Source organism: Neltuma alba, unplaced genomic scaffold (genome assembly GCF_004799145.2).
Source record: "Neltuma alba isolate B1F8T4 unplaced genomic scaffold, ASM479914v2 tig00012452_pilon, whole genome shotgun sequence".
Taxonomy (NCBI): Eukaryota; Viridiplantae; Streptophyta; class Magnoliopsida; order Fabales; family Fabaceae; genus Neltuma; species Neltuma alba.
In genome coordinates this window covers 187,453-207,188 of record NW_021636931.1, presented here as the reverse complement: position 1 = coordinate 207,188, position 19,736 = coordinate 187,453, and the positions used below count along the sequence as shown (strand labels likewise).

Here is a 19,736-nt window from a genome sequence, read left to right as displayed (position 1 = left end):
TGATTTCTTGAAGATTATTTTCCCAAAGTTGAATGAGCATCTATGCTGGGTTTGTTGCTTTGAAGTGGTTAATAACATGTGGCGTAATAGAGTCTCTGGCTTTGGATTTCATGAATATGGTGAGGAAACAGGGGATCGCTTGGGTTGTAACTCTAGTATTGATGGTGATTTTCTCAATGTTAAAAATGCTGTTGGTTTGATGTTTTGTTGTTATGGATGGGATGGAAGACTGTTTGGAACTTATGCAGTGACTGTTCAGAGGATTAAAGAGGATTTTGAGATGGGTTCCACCAGGAGTAGAGGATTGTTCTGTTGTCTCGTTGCTTTTGCTAAAGTTGAAGGTCAACAAGAGTTATCTTCTGGTTTTTGGAATAAATCTCTCCCTATTGATAAGGTTGTGTTGGTTTAGTCCTAGTAAAGTCCTTATTGAGCTGAAAGTTCTCAATAACTTTCAGTGTTCTTCTTTCCCTCTTGGTATGAGAGGGGCTGTTAAAGCTGCTGATATAAATGCAGCATTGGCACATAAAGGGTTGTGCTCAATATTTGAGCAAGTCATGCGACAACCACTCTTTCTCGCCGTTATCAAGGATCATAGGACACAACTTTACAGTCTTATCTTTTGGGAGATTTGTGAATTTACTTCACAGTATCGTGGTGTGTTAGGGGCTCTTTGTAGTTTTTTAGAGTTGAGTTTGATGTATTTCTTTGGCTAGCTACTTTTAGTTTGGTGTTTGTAATAACTTTGTTGTTTGAATGAATGAATACTTCTTCTGGCCAAAAACAAAAAAAATTATACAATAATTAACTGTTATTGTCTTTCATGTGCTTTTTACTTAGAGACCAAAATGCCATATTCATATATACATATTTTATTTCTTTCTATTCTTTTTTCCTCATCTCTGTTGGTCTTTTCATCATCTCTGTGCAATGGTGTCTTTCTCTTATTCTTTTTATTATTTTAATTTATCAATTTAGTATAGATAATATTTACTCTTAAAAGAATGACTCCCTACCATCATCATTATCAATCATCAATGCTATTAACAACAATAATCATATCAATGTCAATGAATATACAACATGTAAATTAAAGAGCGTCAGCCTTGCTCATCACAAGAAAAGGTGACAAAAAATAGCATAAAATATATTTATAGATGAAGAGTAGTGTGATGAAAAAATTTATGTGGAAAAAAAAATACTTTATCCCCTTTTTTTTATAAGATTCAATTAATTGCTTTGCGTAAGAAAGTTGATTAAAATTAATTATTTCTTATAAAATATAACATTATATTGAATAAAAGCTTTTTAATTAGCATTATAAAGCTAGTATTCCGGGGGATTCATTATAAGATTCGAAGAAAAGAATACATCACCAAAAAATCTCAATAACAAATATTTTTATGTTTTGACTATTTGAAAAAAGTTATCGTCCATCACAAGGTCACGTACGATTGCATCTGCCAACACTACATGAACACAATGCTTGTAACTCTCCGAATGAATGAGAAATAAAAAGTGGGACCCCTTGAGTTTGAAAACTTGAGAAGTCGCCTTCATAATACTACATTCGTTCGGACTTCAATTTCCTGCAACGTAACTCTCTGTCCATTTTTTCGTTAGTTCTGCTAATTAAATTCAACGCTACCATATGTCTTATTTTGCAGGGGGGAAAACAGCACCATTCCTTTATAAAATTATACATATAACATCGTTTTTTTTAAAAAAAAAATTATAAATTTTTTTAAATAAGTTTAATCTTACAAATTTAGTAGGGTTAGGATGTTTGGCAAAAAAAAAAAAAGTAGGGTTAGGATGTGTCCTACAGCTCAAATAATACTTATTATAGAGATGATTATAGTCACAGATTACCCCTTGAAAAAAGTTATCGCAATGGATTATGATTTAAATCCATAACTTTGCGGAATACATTTACCAATTTTTATTCGCATGACATCATGTCTTGTAGTAATTAATTATTCTTTTAAATGACAAATAATGGATTAACTACTCAGCAACTACTACACATCATAAATAAATATATATATACAAATATATTATTTGTAATATACTAGTAGTATAATTTATTTTTCAAGCACTGATGAAAAAAAAATTTATTTTTCAAACGTATTTATATCTCCCGATTCACATGACTACAAATAAGCGTGTAATTAGAAGCTATAGTGCTTTGCAGCAAAAAAAAAAAAAAAAAAGAAGAAGAAGAAGCTATAATAATTTGTTAAGTGCAATGGTCAACAGTCAACACCTCACCCTCTTCCCATTCTCCCGAGCTGTTAAGTTCTCCGTCAACCATGACGTCGTCGATTCGTTATATTCGCGCGAACTGCCCCACTTCAATTCCAACTCCCCATCCCCCTCCCCCTCAAAGCCTCTCACTGAAACAAACAGGGTATATATGACAAAAATAATTCGAGTTGCTCACTTGCTCCTGCTAAAATGAGAACCTTTTTCAGGTTCTTCATTCTTCTGGCTCTGCTTACTTTTGTTGTACCTTCTTCCTCCTCTTGCAAACTTAGTCAAGAAGAAGGCGACCTTGTGTCCAAGGCCTTCAAATCAGTCTCCGGATTCAACGTTTCTTGGTTATTTCACTGCTCCGACGTCGATCAGTTTAGGGCCATAAGGCTTCCTTCCAAGAATCTTCGTGGCCCTATTTCGTGGAAGTTTCTGAGGAACGTTTCAAACTTGCAGGTTCTTGATCTCTCTGGGAATTCTCTTCAAGGTCAAGTGCCTGACTAGTTCTAGGCAAGCTCGAGGTTACTGGAGGTCAACCTTTCCAATAAGAGGTTCGGAGGTAGCATTCATGGCTCCTTCGCTTCTTCTCTTCAAACGCTTGATCTCTCACACAATAGGTTCACAAACCATGTTCAGCTTTCTGGGTTTTCAAAGCTGAAAGTTCTTGACCTTTCTCACAACAATCTGAAATACCTCCCTTTTGGGTTTCAGAAGCTCACCAACCTGAACTACCTTGACCTGTCCAACTGTAAAATCAAAGGAAATGTCAAACCTATCTTTGTTTTGAAGTCGCTGAATTACTTGGACCTCTCAAATAACGAGTTGAATGGTACTTTTCCTTCTGATTTCCCTCGTCTTCATACCCTTCATTTCTTGAACATTTCTCACAACAATTTCAAAGCCATACTTAGCTTCGATGGGTACAAGAAGAAATTCGGCAAATCAGCTTTCCTTCACGCCGGTGATAACTTCAATTACAACGCTTCTAAAACGTCGACGTTTCATCACCCTCCGCAACGAGACTCGATCAGTGCGAAACGACCCAAATCAAAATCTAAAACACTGATTCTCTCAGTTTGCTCTGCTTCAGGAGTCATCATTGTTCTAGTGTGTATTTCAGTATTATGCATCTACAGGAAGAGACGATTGGCTAAGAAAAACAAATGGGCCATCTCGAAACCAGTCCCTCCATTGCCTTTCAAGGACAAATCCGGACTGTTTGCTTTTGAGACCGAAACAGGTACGTCGTGGGTGGCTAATCTGAAGGAGCCATCATCGGCACCGGTCGTGATGTTCGAGAAGCCACTGATGAACCTGAGCTTCAAGGACCTGATCGCGGCCACATCACACTTCGGTAAGGACTCGCTGCTTGCTGAAGGGAGGTGTGGCCCCCCTACAGAGCCGTCTTACCCGCCGGCGGAGACATCCACGTGGCAATCAAGGTTCTGGAGAACGCCAGAGACGTCAAACATGACGACGCGGTTGAATTGTTCATTGAACTCTCAAAGCTGAAGCATCCAAACGTACTGCGACTCTCTGGTTACTGCATTGCAGGTACTGCGCCGGGTTGCATCTGTTCCCAAATCCAAATGCTTTCTTCCAAATTTTACTTGTTTTTTTTTTCAATTCTGTTTTTTTGGTAGAAGCAGCGTACATTCTGAAATTGAATTGAACCTGCTCCCATTAATTGCCTTCACGGGTTTTAATCTGACGATGTCACACTCACTAAGGCTTCGTTTGGATTACCATCCCAAACGCTAAACGGCCCTAGGAAATTGTGAAACCAAGGTTTGCATCTGAAAAATGGAAAAATGATTGTTTGGCTGGGACAATTAACGCAACCAGCTTCTGAACCAAATGGTAAACGCTGGAAACGCAGCTCAGAGCTACTTTTGGAGCATTTGAAACTGAGATATACCGTTATGGAGCATTAATTGCATCTGAAAAATATGACCTACCAGTATTAACGCTCACTCCATTTCCCCTCCCCCGAACGGCCGAACCCACCTTCATTTCCATTTCAGGTCACTCCCTCCGTCCGTAGAGCTCACCCCCAGGCTTTCATCTTCATCGTGACCGGCTGCTCTCCCTCCGTCCCTCTCGCCGGCGCTTCTCCGTCCGTGACTGTCACCGGTGATTCTCCCTCCTTCAGTCTCTCCATTTTCTCCCACACGGCCGAGCGTTCTCCCCTGCTCTTCTCTCTCACGCTCTCCCGTGTTCTTCTTCCATTTCAGGTGGTCCTCCGGTTGTTCGACCGAGCTCGCAATTTCGTTTGCTGTTGGATGTGCCAGAGATCAGCTGGAGTCGATTTGCTGCAGATTGGTGTGGTCTTCTCCCAGATCTTCATTTCATCCTTAGTTTTTTAGTTTCACCGGATCTGTTGAGCTTTACCGTGCTTCCCGTAGATCCAGCCATCTTTGCTCCATTTGATTTTTGCTAGTCGATTTACCGTGGCTGCCTCAACTTGGACGCAAATCTTCAACTCTGTTCTGCTCCATTCGATTTACCGTGTCCATTGAAGTCGGCACTTCTCCCTCCGTCACTCTCTTCTGCTTGGGGCTGGTTGAAGGTCTTCAACTCGCAGCTCCAATTCGCAGCTCCGATTCGCAAGTAAGGTCACCGTGTGTGATGCATATATACATATATATATTTGAGCTGGACTGATTGTTGTTCCAATTTAGCTCCAATTCGCAGCTCCAATTATGTTTGAGTTCTGATTGTTGTTCTCCTTTTCGTTTAGATACACTGTGAAAGCAGAGGGAAGTTTTGTGCCTTTCGATTGCTACTGCTTCTGTCCGTTTAGCTTCACCCTGCTTCGAACTTGTCTGCTCCTCTGACATTGGTTTGTGGTTTTAATTCTCTTGTAGTATCTGATGAATTTGCCCATTTTTGATTAACCTTGAATGTGATGTGTAACATTCTAAAAAAAAAAAAAATTAAAAAAATAAATAAATAAATAAATAAATTATATATATAATATTATTTTATTAAAAAAAAAAAGAGACAACTTTCCACCGATTTCGGTGGAAAGTTGGAGACAAAGAAGAGGAATTTGGGGGGGTAATTAATAAAGAAAGAAAAAGGAGGGGGAAAGGATGGTGGTAATGGAATAGGGTAGTTGGGGGAGAATATGATAAAGAGGGGGAGAGGAGACGGAGGAGGAAGAGAGTGAAGGAAGAGAGAAGAGAGGGAGAAGCGGAGAGGAGAAGAGAGAAAGCTAAATTGCAGAGTACCTGACGGTTTTGGAGATCATTTAGGTACACCAAACTATTTCTTGTTGTCAAATTTTCTTAATGAATATTTCCTATATATTTATAGCTTTATATTTTTAGTATCATTATCATGTTTAAAGAAAATTTTACCGTTTGAGTATAGAATAAATACAGAGTTTTGACAATATATGACCGTAGAAATTTAAAGATACATTATTAAGGAATTTTAATCGGTTTATTTTTGTTGAATGATTATTTTGAGAATTTTAAACTAAGATTTTAGTTGAAAAGTTTGTTAATTAGACTTGTAATATGTTTTTACCGATTAAATTTGAGTTAAATAATTTATATGAGTTATTTAATATATTATTGAGGTTTTAATCGGTTTAAATATTGAATAAGTTAGAGGTATATTTTTTAAAATAATTTTTGAAGGCTTGAAAAATTGTAAATTGAGTTTTGTGAAATTAGATAAAGCTACAGTTTGTTTATAATTTAAAAAGAAGTTGTTTGGTTTGAGGAAAAATTTTAAATGAGATTATAATAAATAATTGAGAATTTTAATATAAAATATTTAGATTTTGAGTAATAAAAATATATATATACTTTTGTTAAATTTAAATAGCCTTATATGTAAATTATTTTCAAAATAATATCTATTATAAATGCCTAGATTTGGGAGAGTTAATATAATTTTGGTTTAGAGGGTAGTCTTAGAACTTTAAAATAGCATTGGAGAAGTTCTGAGTTTATATTAATAAATATTTATGTGCTTTTTGTAGACTTGAGAATTTTGGAGTAATCTTTGTGTGAATATTTGTAAGCTAAAGAGTACCAGGTAACTCTGAAAATTCTTTCTTGTACTCGTGAATTGTGTATGATTATATTGTGGATTTACTAATTATTATATTCCTGAAATATAATATTATGATTTTTGTAAAATAAATGTTTTGGTATGTTACATGATGTGATTTTATTAAGATTTGTTGCTAGTAATTATGATCAATATTTAAATATATTAATAGCTATGAAAATATCATGAATTGCTATTAAATGGTATATAAGTTTTATTGCTATCTTATTTTTAATATATTTGAGGAAGTATTTATGATGTAACATTATTGGCATCTGACATGCATTGTTGGGCTAAGGATAGAAGGAGATTGCATGGATATGAAATTACCACGTGGTATGCCATCACTCGGTGCACAGTGGATGGCACTTGTCAGGGCCCCTTCTTCCATGTTTTCCTTTGGCCGGGAATTCATTGGAGCTGTGGGACATGGGACACCTCCCTATTCACAAAGGAGGGGAGCCATAGTCCGAACTTGAGCTCTATATCTTTGGCCGGATATATCTCTTGTATCGGTGAGCTTGGAATAATTCAGTAAAATGGATTAGTTCCTATCGGACTATGTGTTAGCCTATGGCTCCAGTCCGCGGTATAAGGGTGGACGGTGATATAAGGGAGGCAGCATATTGCATTATTTTTGGATATATTGGAAAAATGATACTGGTACATTATTGAGAAAGAAATGAAATTGAATTGAATGTCTCGAATCCGTGATTTTTTTGATATATCTATATACACACATATAAACGGATTTTTTGGTTTATCATATATGGTTTGCTTGTATAGGTTAGAATTTCAGTAGTTACTGAGACGTTTGTGCTCATCCCTTATATTAACAATTTTTCAGGCGAAGTATCTAGTAGGAATCAAGGGAAGGCACCAATGGAGTGAGCCGTGAAGGCTTTTGTACTCCTCAAGCACATGATATGTTATATTTTTATTTGCCATGACTATAAGACAAATAGTTTATATTGAAAGGTTTTGAAATTTTAAATGAATTGCAGTATTAAAAATATGTATGGATTTTAAAATTAAATATTTTACTGCGTATATTGACATAATTACGTGAGGTGTTACATTTTTGGTATCAGAGCTTGTTAAGGTCAGATGGCCGTAATTCCGACACCATGATCAGGGGTTCTCACTGGGTGAAGTGAGGTGGCGAAGCCTTGGCTCTTACCCTGACATGGCTCCTCCGGCCTGCCACCGGATGGGAGTTGCTACCGTAGTGATGCGGTGCGTAAAACATGCGTCTGAGGTACGTTTTGTTGCCACCCACTTCGGTGAACGTGACATGATGAATTTGCCATCTGTGATGAATTTGCTTCACGTACAATGACTCGGTGCTACTGCTTCTCTACGTTTGCCTGTGTTGTTTGTGCTGTTAGGAGCCATTGTAGGAATATAATTCAATCTTGAATGTCATATTTGTGACCGGGGTTTAACATCGAATTTGGTTTCCTTTTTCAGAATATAAAATAGTTTTTTTTTCTAATTTGTTTTAGCATGTTGTAAATTCTGTTATTTTCAAAATATCATTCTTAAGAATATGTGAGACTTATTATTTAGGGGTTTCATTTAGAATTTTGTGATCTTGGTGAAGAGGGATGTGGTTAGGTTGCCCTATGGTGAATAAAGTGGATAAGATATATAAACATTATTACTTTAAAAATGTATTGATTGATTGCTTCTAAACAGAAAGTTTAGGCAGACACTGTTAATTGTGGGTTTATTCCTGTGTGTTACTGCTTGATTCTAAACTTATTGTGGATTTGATACATTTTTAATTTCATCAAGAACAATGAGTAACGATAGAGGCAAAGCGCATTGGGATGTAAGCACTACTGGTGTTTTTCTCAAAATATGCATAGCAAACATCGTCAAGGATCCTCGTTTACAAAGCAAGGCTGGGACATCATTCACAAAACATTCAATGAAAAGACAGGGAGAGGATATGAGAAAAGACAGCTGAAAAATAGGTTGGATAACTTGAGAAAAGAGTGGAAGGCATTTGAGCAGCTAATTGGTAAGGAGACCAGTATAGGGTGGGACCCTGAAAGGAACACAGTGGTGGCATCTGATGAGTGGTGGGAGAGAAAGAAGCGGGTATGAACTAGCTTCTGTTAATTTTTAAGCAGTTAATGACTTTTGAAAATAATTTAACTTTTGTTTACTTTTGGCTTTGCAGGAAAATCCAGCATACGAAAAGTTTAGGCAGCATGGGTTAAAGTTCCGGACTGAATTGGAAACTATATTCAAGGGCACTATGGCATCAGGACAGGATATGTGGTCACCTTCTTCGACCCAGCCTGAGCCATAGAGGGCTGATCAGCCAAATGATTACCGACCCACAATGGATTGGGAAGAAGGTTCAGGGGACAGTGAAGACGGGCTGATAGGTGTTGACACTGGACGCCGTGCAGGAGTTTTGGATGATTTGGACGGTATCAATTTAACTGCAAACACATCAAACACTACACCCAATATACCTAGTGGTTCAGGGAGCCAAGGAAAGAGGAAGAGAGGTGGAGGGTTGGATAAATACAAGAAGCAAAAAATGCCAGCGACAAAAAGAATAGCAGATGCAGTAAGCTCGATTGAGAAGGCTTCCATTAGTACAGCAGCGGCAATAAACAAAATCTCCAATAGTGATAACACTACTGAGCTGACTGCTGATTTGTTGAGTATGGAGGAAATTGTCAATGACACTCATTTTTGTGTCATGTGTTGTAATCTGCTGGCAAACAAGACTTTCAGGGACATATATGCTGGTCTGAGAGAAAATCGGAAGGTATTAGTGGCTTGGTTGAAGCACAATGCTGAAAATCCACCGCCGTATGCTGCACCTAAGAATCCTTGAGTTGTGCCAGGGGACTTGTTATGACTTCTGTTTTTCTACCTTAATGTTGTATTATGTATTATTTGCTATGACGATGTATTTAATGACTAGGTTTAATGTTGTGTGTTTCGTGACTATGTTTAATGACTAAGTTTAATATTGTATGTTTCATGACTATGTTTAATTATTATGTTAAAGTTTAATGATAATTTGTGTATTATCTTTTCTTTTCTTTTCTTTTTTGTGAAAATTTTTACTTACCTTTAGTATTTATCTATTCACAGGTAACACACATTTATTATGTCTGATTCAACGGAGGGTTGGGGCGAGGGTTGGGAGGATGATTGGGGAGATGAATTGTCTCAATTAGTTCCCGCTTTACATGAACAGACAACACAATTATCAGAGCTAAGTGTGTTAATGGGTCAGTATATGACACCTTTTCTGTGCAAACAGCCATGTAGAACTAGTGAACAGACTGGTTATTTGTGGGTTCAAGAACTTTTAGATGGGCATGAAGGACGGTCTAAGGATATGTTTCGAATGGACATAGAGACATTTCATCAGTTATGTTCTAAATTGGTTGAACATGGGTTACAAAATACTAAGTACATAGGTGTCCATGAATCTGTTGCCATGTTCTTGAATACAATTGCGCATGGTCAGTGTAATAGGATGATTCAGGAAAGGTTTCAGCGTTCAGGAGAAACTGTCAGTCGGCATTTTCATAGAGTGTTGGCTGCTTGCCTCAATTTATCTCGAGAAAATATCAGGCCAACTGATCCTACATTTTCCTATTGTCACCCAAAAATAGCAAATGATCCACGATACTTTCCATTTTTTAGGGATGCAATCGGAGCAATTGATGGTACCCACATACATTGTACGGTTAGTCAAGCTAGGCAAGACAAATATATCAATAGGAAGGGATTTCCTAGTCAAAATGTCATGGCCGTATGTGATTGGAATATGTGCTTCACATTCGTGTTGGCGGGCTGGGAAGGTAGTGCACATGATGCTCGTGTCTTTCATTCTGCTATCTCAACTCCATCCATGAATTTCCCTCATCCACTTGAAGGTATATTTCTTTAATTTCCAAATTAATTATTTTTAAATTCAGCTTCACTTGTATTATTTTCACCTTAACATAATTGAGTCATGATTTTTTAGGAAAATATTATTTGGTTGATGCTGGTTATCCATCACAAATGGGATACCTTGGCCCGTACAGACGTGAACGCTATCATCTCCCAGACTTTAATCGTCACCCAGGATTTACAAATCAGAATGAGGCCTTCAATTATTATCATTCAAGTTTGAGATCCGCTATTGAAAGAACTTTTGGAGTGTGGAAGAAAAGCTTTGTAATCTTAAAAAATATGCCCAGATTCAAGTTTCAAACACAGGTCTGCATAGTTTGTGCAACAATGGCTGTCCATAATTTTATCAGGCAAAATTCTCCAACTGATGATCACTTTATAGAAGCTGAACATGGAAGTGTAATAGATGAAGACAATAATCATGCAGCTGGTGAGGCATCCTCGTCAAGTTTAACATCTGCCGCACAAATGAATCGTGTTCGTGACTCAATTAGGGACCAAATTGTGCAAAGCTTACTATCTAATTAGTTATGTGATTTCATTTACTTTAATTAGAGACCAAATGAATTTTAATTTATATTCATGTTTGTCCATTATGTATATTTCATTAATTATCTATGATGTGTTTTTAATTTTTTTCTCCGTAATAAATATTTTTATTTCATAATTTCACAAATAAACTATTTATGTTTTATCATAATAATTTTATACTTTTTTTTAAACTATTATCAAATTAAAAACATAAAATTTTAAAAACTACTATTCAATAAAGTACATGCCCTTTTTAGTCATTTTACACCTAAACTAACTTTTTTATTCATCATCCAAACAACTTTCAGCTTTTTCAATTGACTTTTCAAAAGCACCTATCCAAACATACTCTAACTGACTTTTACTCTAACTTCAGTTACAAAAGTCAGTTGAGCTAGAAGTCAGTTTTGCCCAACGCCAATCCAAACATACCCTAACTTGTTGTGAACCCATTTTCCCTAAATCTACACTTGTAATGATTACGTATAGGAATTCGTGTCTGTCCTGTCGTACATTTTGGTTTCGGAATTGAAATGTCTATTTCTGGAAATAAGCAAAATATTTCAAATGGTTTTAGCCTAACAAAACTTTTTTGTTAATATTAATCTTTTTTTTGGAAAAAATTATGGAAGTTGGGAAACTTGATTCATGTTTGGCCTAATTGAGAAATTTGCTTAAATATGAGTATAATTAAATGTGGTGAATTTAATTAAAATTAAAATTTGATTATGTTTATTGCAATTTCAGGAAAAGAGAAGTTGGTGTTGTACGAGTTCATGCCGAACGACAATTTAGGAAGGTGGCTTCATGAGCTGCCAATGGGGACTACTAACGTGGAGGATTGGGGTAGCGACACTTGGGAGATTCAAAACAGTGTCAGATCACAGGCGTCCTCATTGGAAACCACGAGTTGGCGAACAAGACATCATATTGCTGTTGGGATAGCACGTGGCCTGGCATATCTCCACCATGCTGGATCAAAGCCCATCGTACATGGCCACCTAGTCACCTCTAATATCTTACTAGCCGACGACTTCCAGCCCCGAATCGCGGATTTTGGGTTCTGAAAAATTGGGCAGCAAGATAAGTCGAATTGCACAACGAAAACAGACATTTACTGCTTTGGTGTCGTGCTGATGGAGCTCTTAACGGGAAGGGCCGGCATGGTGGAGACAATCGTGTGGGTGAGGAAGATGGTGAAAGAAGGAAATGGGGTGGGCGTGTTGGATGAGAGGCTGAGAGATGAGGGCGACGAGTCGGAGAGGGAGATGGCAGAGAGCCTTCGAGTGGCGTTCTTGTGTACGACAGCGTCACCGGTGAAGAGGCCCACGATGCGGCAGGTCCTGGGGTTGCTCAAAGACATTCATCCTTGCGGTGGACTCCATCAATCTCTAGTCTAAATTCTAAACAACTTGTTCTCCATAATTTTTTTTTCTGCATCTTTTTTTTTTGGTAATATTTTTCTGCTTCTTTTGTTTTTCCCCCCTTAAAAAATACACAATTTAATCCTCAAGTATACATTTTTCATTTTGTAAAATTTGTTGTAGGCATCATATGGCGTGGAGGAAATTCTTGCTCCCAGAGGAGCATTCGTGTGACGATTAAGATTTATTCTGTACATGGAAGTAGTAAAAGACCTTACAGCGCGTTGTGTATTAAAAAAAAAAATACAGTGTAACATGCATCTCATATCAAATTTCTTACAAATACAAAATCTCTAATCCAACATGCTTACTCTAATTTATTACTAATTCTTATACTTTTAATATAAGAATTAAATAGTTAATTGACAAAAATAAAATAATTAGTTAAATTAATTATTTGTAATAAATATATTAATTTTTTAAAATATCTTTTTTAATCGAAAACTTTCTTAATATTAGTATAAAAATATTTTTAAAAATAATTATAAATTCAAAGAAAATATCAATTAAAATTTTATATTTAAAGCTAAAATAAATTATTATTTGCCTCTTATATTTACAATCTGGACAATATTCATCTTGATGAGTGGGGAGAACCCTAGGCCGTGTTTGTATGTAGTACTCCTCCATTATATTCGTTTAATTTAAGTCTTTTTAATTAATTAAATTTTTAAACAGGCTATTTTAACAAAATTTCCCTAATTCTTTTTTTGTGGGCATAGTGCAGATAATCCCACTCACATTATTCACTTTTTGCCTCTCCTTTTTGGCTTTTTCCTTTTTATTTTTCTATTTTTCTTTTGCTCCTTTTTTCGGCCTTTTTCCCTCCTTCCTTTGTTCTCTTTTAAATTAGTTAATTCTTCCTTGGGAAAGAATATTCCTTTCCCCAGGCTTGGGGAGCAGTTAGATGTGGATGTAGTATTAGCACTTCAGCAGTTTTGCACTTCAGCTTTTATCCTAGTTGGTCTGCTTGCCCAGGCATGCTAATAAGCCCCTGCGTGTAAATGCGGAATCATATATTGGTTCGAAATTATTGAGATTCCCTCACATTTTCTTAAGACTTTAATTATTTCTCTATTCTTTTTTAATTGTATATTAATTAATTCCGCTCAAGAGTACTTATTAAATCATGCATGTACTTATTCATTCTTTTAATTTTTAATTTGATATTTTTATATTTTTCTCTTTTGATTAAATCTTTTAGCGTTACTTTGTTAACACCATTGAGTCCTATTAATAGTGTTAATAGAACAAAATTAAAGGATAAAAAGTGAAAAGTATATCAAAAAATAAAGAATGAAAAAATTACATATACCTAATTAAATATTGAGTTAAAATATAAGTATCCAGAAAATGATCTTTCCTTAAAATCAAAATAAAAGAATTTTGAACTGAGCAGTTGCAATGATTTTTGGATATTTTGCAATGGTATAGTATCATAACTATAACATGCACAAAAATATTTTATTTTAACGTTTATCACAACATTATATTCACACTAAGTTGGCAAAAAAAAAAAAACCTAGATTCAATTCTAAGATCCCTGGCACTTGATGCGGGAGTGCTTTAGTATTGGATTTATACTGCTTTTCTTTTGCTTTATTTCATGTTTCACAGCATAACATCAAGATCTGACTCATAGATTCCAACCTCTTTTTTTATGTAACCTTTTCTTTTACTTTAAAAAAATGGCCATTTCTAGCTTCATGATGGGATCCAGTGCCTTTAAGCTTTTGATTAAAGTTAATTTCTAACACATGAATGAGATTTGCTTTGATTCCTCGCTTTTCAGTAACTTATCCCCACATCTTCGACTGTTCATCTGAACAAAAGGGGATCGACAAATTCAAAGAAAAGAAATTGATTAGAGCGAAATGAAATTAAGTAAATTATTATTGCGTGATTGTGTACAAAATTCATGCTCACAATTGATTAGATTAAGGAAGTTAGAATACAAAATATTCCTCCGGTCCTTAATATAAGATCTATTTAACTAATTTGATTAGATTAACAAAATTAGATAAGTTAGTTAATTATAAAAAATATGATATATTTTTTCTAAAATACCATAATCATCTTCCCTAATATCCTCTCCCCCTCTTCTACTTGTTTATAGTTGAGGGAGTATTCATAAGAATAATTTAGAAAAAATTGATAAATATAAGAAATGGGTTTTATATTTAAGACCAAAATCAACTTAATAATTGGGTCTTATATTGAGGACCGGAGGAGTACTTTAAAAATTTCTTCAATTCCTAGTGACAGGTGGGAGTGATCAAATATTATTTAGGTCATTGGCTTAAAGGTTTGTCTTGGCCAATATAGGGTTAATCAACCCCTTCAAATTATGCAATGTAAGTTGATATCAAAAGTTATATATGCACACGTGTATTCCAGGGAGAATTACACAAAGTTTTTAAAATAAAATCAATTACATATAACTCTAGTTACTTGTAAATATAGAAGGCTGACATATAAATAAAACTTAAAAAGTTTATTAGTTTTCTTATTTGGAACGGTTTTGAGGAATAACAATCCTTGGCAGGGCATTGCATGGGAAGAGGAAGATTTCCAAGGAAACAGAAGTCAGTATAATTTCATTGACAAAGTGGTAGAGAGTGAACGCTATGGAAATTGCGAGCGACTCTCGATCATATAAAGGTCTAATGGCTCCATTTTTTATTTCATTGACAAAGTGGTAGAAAGTGAACGCTATGGAAATTGCGAGTGACTCTCGATATATATAAAGGTCTAATGGCTCCATTTTTGATTAGAGCTTTGAGTGTGGTTGGCTTAAGACCACCCAGAAATGAGTTGTTGCTAGGATTGAGGGGCTTCTCTAGTTGAGCTTTTTGGTACTTTGGTTCCCCCCCCGGGGTTTGTTAGGCCTTTTATTGTGTAATTTGTCTTTGCTATTTGTTCCACGTGCATATTTTTATACAATTATTTATATTTCTAAATCTTGATCTTTTGATTGAAAAAATTATGAACGAGTGGATTTTTCTAGTAATTTTGTGATTAGGACATTAGTTATATAATTGAGTCTTATTCTTGAGGAAAGATAGATGGAAAAATCGTAACAAAAAAAAAACAAAAGTAAACAGTGGAAATTACGAAATCACAAATTAGGCTTGTTACAACGCTTTCACACGTTTTGACAATAATTGGATTGCAATTGACAGCATTTTTTTTTTACAAAATACTTGATTTGCAATTTCTCCAAAATAGATTCAATTTTAAGTTAAAAAATTATACTCCTTCAGTTCTTAATGTAAAACCTAATAAACTAATTTGAGTCAATTAAGAATATTATTTAAATTAGTTAATATGATACTACATCCGGTCCTAATTATAAGACTCAGTTTACTAATTTAGAGATATTAAGGAATTTAGTTAAATTAGTTACTGGTTAAAAAATATCACCTATTTTCCAAAAATACCCTTATAAAATTTTTAAAAAATAGCCCCGCACAATACCTAATCGCCCTTACCAAATCTCAATTTGACAGCACTGATCGATCTCTTTGGATTTTCAATTTCTAATTTCTACTTTGTGATTTCAGATTTTTTTTAGCTGAGATTTTAGATTTTCTTGTTTTTATAAATTCATTGCATTCTTCCAACCGCTTCAAACCTCCGCTTGACAGCACAGACTGATCTCTTATTCTAGACTTTTGATTTCCAATTTTTGGTTTGTGATTTCAGATTTTCATTGATCTAAGAACTTCTACCGTTCGATGTGTTTTTATTGATTTAATGTGTTTACTTAAGATTCATTCACATATTTTTGTCTTGATTGTCCTTTTAGTGTCGCCGATAAGATTACTAGCTTATCTCCCTAGAAGTGCATGTGGCATCCTACTTGCTTGCTATAAATGGTCGCTGCTGAGAATCAATCTCACTCAATGCCCACAAACTTGGATTTGAACAGTGAAGGAATTGGTGAATCCAAAACAGGTGATGGCATTAATATGATTTTAGGACTTTACAGCTTATTGTTATCTTAATCAAAGACTAAGAACTTTTTGAGCATAATTAAGTCAATAGTTTGATTGCTAATTCTATAATCACTTCGCTTTTATGTCATTAATTTGGTTACTAATTTTGTTGGCCTTGAGAGAGATAACTTTCAGGTAAGTTTCTCCTGGACCTAAACAAACTGCCTAGTCAATTTCAGGAAGTGGATTGGAAGTTCATTCAGTGGAAATTTCAAACTTTGAACATGATGCTGAACAACGAATGGAACACATTCATGCACCCGAAACTAATGGTACCCAATTATATCTTTAGATTGACATTGCATTCGCATGACTTGGAATATTTTTATCTGTATTTTTGTTATATATGGTACAATTATTACTTGCATATATATATATATGCTGCTACCCCATCACTAAGTTTTAATTTTATCTGCTTCATTTATAATTTTGAGACTATGACTTCTATGGTAATCATATCTATATAAATAGAAGTCGTGTTCTGCTCTGAGTTCTGCTTGTTTGGCTTATTCTTTGTAATGAAAGGGAATATCCTCTTTCTCTTTCTATCTATCTGTGTCATCATCTTTTTGTTCTTGGCCAGTAAGAATAATTAAGCTGCCTACAAAGTTGCATGGTAGAAATCATAAAGGAAAGAGGTTCTAATAAATATGATATTCCACATATAAGAAAAGAAGTCATGGAAAAGGAAGGTCCACTACCAAATCAAATATAAGTGTGATCCAAAGTTAGTACAAGAAGTAATGAAGTAATTGAGGTAATTTTTCTTTCTTTGAGTATTTCTTCTGTTTTTTTTTTTTGTCTTGTTCTTTTGGTTGATATGTATGCATGGTGCTTAAATTTTGTGTGTTGGACAATTCATAGATGTGGCAATATTGAATGATTTGATGGCAAACTGGCCTTTGGCTTCATCTACCAACTATTGCAAAAGAAGTATTGTGTACTGTGCACTATTTAGTCCTTCAAATTAATGAAATCTACCATATTATATTATTTGATGGTTATCGTTTCTGGAGAATTTACAAGTTCACAAAGTTCATCTAACAATTTTTTATGTGGTTTATAGATTTTTTTTAAGAATAAATTATTCATAGATTTAAAATGATTTTTTTTACAGCCATAAGGCGCCAGTTTATAAATTTAAAATAATTTTTTAATGACTAAAATTTCATTTTTCTATTATTTTCTTTCTTAGTTTGTTTTCCAGATATAAATTAATCTTTTAAATATTTGTCATTGCGATTTAAACAATGATGGTTAAAATCTAACAATTTGAGTTATTTATTTATTTTAAAATTTTATTAATATATTTATAAAAATATTGAAAATAACCCAGTCAAATTTTAATTCAATAGTTGAAATGAGAAGTGGAGAGAGGAAGTAGAATTTCTTCATGTGTTATAGTATTTATTTGAATTATTATGGTAGTATTTAATTATAGTTAATGGAATATAAAGTAAGGGTAATTTGGAAAAAATAAATAAATATGGAAAACAAAACGAATTTGGGTATTCTATTTAGGACCAAACTAAAAGTGAAACTAGCTCTTATAATTAGGATTGGAGATAATATTTTTTTTTCTAAAACATCCTAATTATCTTCTTTAATTTTTTCCCTTCCAGTACTCCTATATAATTATTATTGAGAGAATATCAATAAGGTTAATTTGAAAAAAAATGAGAAACATATGAAATATGTCTTGCATATAGAACTAATATCAACTTTCAAATTAGGTTCTACATTAAGGATATAAGGAGTACAAATTAAGATAAATGTAATTTTTTAATGATTTTTGGGTTTTAATATTGGCACTTGCCAGCTTGATCTCTCTCAACAAAAGTTCATGAACTTCGCCAGGATGTTTAAAAATTTCTCCCCATACAATTCATGGGTTGGAATATTAATTTTTAAAACAATTATGGAGAGCAAATATATTTACATTTAAATATACTGATAGAATAGATTGGGGAAACATGTTACATTACCATTGGTTAAATATTACTCCTCCGGTCCTAATTATAAGACAATTGACTTATTTGAAGAAATAAGTAAGTTAAGTTGGTTATTATAATAAATAAGTGTGTCATTCATAAATATCCTTACTAATTAAGTATATTGGTAAAACTATCATTATTAGAAGGATTATCTTGGAATGTAAATATAAGAGACATGGATTGGGTCTTATAATTAGGACCAAATATTGGTCTATAATAGTAGTACATATCTGATAGATTTTTTTTGGCTAATGGTCATCAGTACAGACTAATAGCTATGTAACACTTAAGCATGATTAAGGTGTTACATTTTTCTATTGAAATATAAGCATGCTGCACACCTTAAACATGATGCACTATATTTCAATAAAAAAAAATAAAAAATGCCAATTGCTTTATATTATTGTAATTTATAGCTGTAGATACTCTTTTATAAATATTTTAGGGCAAAAATTTGAAACACTTCAGAGATGAAAATAGCTTTTAAACTAAAATTAACAATACATTAACTAAATATTAAATATTATAAATAAAAAATGGGGAAAGTTAGTTTTTAGGATAATACTTATGTTAATTTTCTTATATTGATTATATCAAGTTCTCCACATGAATAAAAAAAGACACATGACCACGTATGATTGAAGAATTTGACATAATAGATATAAAAAACTTTACATAACCTTTCGTTTTTTTTAAATACCCCTCAAGGACACGAGTCCTCAATCAGTTTTCTGGCAATAAATTTTGTAATTGATGCTTTTTCAGCAATTTTTCCTTCTTATTATAATTATAAATTAAATTAAAGTCATAATTAAGAAAGTTTATCAGTCTAACTACGTCGTTTAATTTATGGTAGATCGTAGCCGTTCAAGCAGTGGAAAAATCGAGTTCGTCTATTCAACTTTATCAGTTTCTTCTGTCATGGCTCTTGCGAGTCTTGACGAGGGCGGCTTCTTTTCTTCTCCCTCTCCAGAAATGTCTCATCGACGGTTTATCCGAACCGATTCACCAGCAGGTTCTTGTCGCCGGTTTTCCCTCTCCGTTCTTGTTGCTGTTCTTCAATATGATGTTTTAGATCGTTTTGCTTAAGTTGTGCTGTGAGTCAATGTAGTTCGAAAAGTAAAAAACCTGGAAGCATCTTAAGCTTAGAGAATTTGAAAGTTTAAGTCGGTGTAGTCCGAAAAGTAAAAATCCTGGAAGCATCTTGAGCTTGGAGAATTCGAAAGTTTAAACGATCTATAACCATTCAACCTTCTTAAGTATTTTTTTTGGGTGATTTCCCTGTTTTATTTTTCTCTTCGCATTTATTGGAACAATAATTGTAGGATGAATTTGAATTTTAAACCGTATTTTTGGAAGTTATTGTGTTGGCAACGCTTTGAACGTTGATTTTCTTGCTTGTTGAGATCTTATAGTCTATAAAAGTTAAGCATATGTATATTATCAAACTTAAATAAGGAACGTGACCAGTAGTAGCTGAAATTCTCGTCCATGTTTTAAACATGGTCGCGGCCACACATCTAAAGGCTCAAGGC

General features: G+C 34.2%; 1 pseudogene; it reads left to right on the top strand.

Annotated features, from left to right (window-relative positions):
- The first annotated feature begins 2,454 nt into the window (after positions 1 to 2,454).
- LOC114727173 (calmodulin-binding receptor kinase CaMRLK-like) lies at positions 2,455 to 12,185 on the top strand (annotated as a pseudogene).
- Positions 12,186 to 19,736: the final 7,551 nt, after the last annotated feature.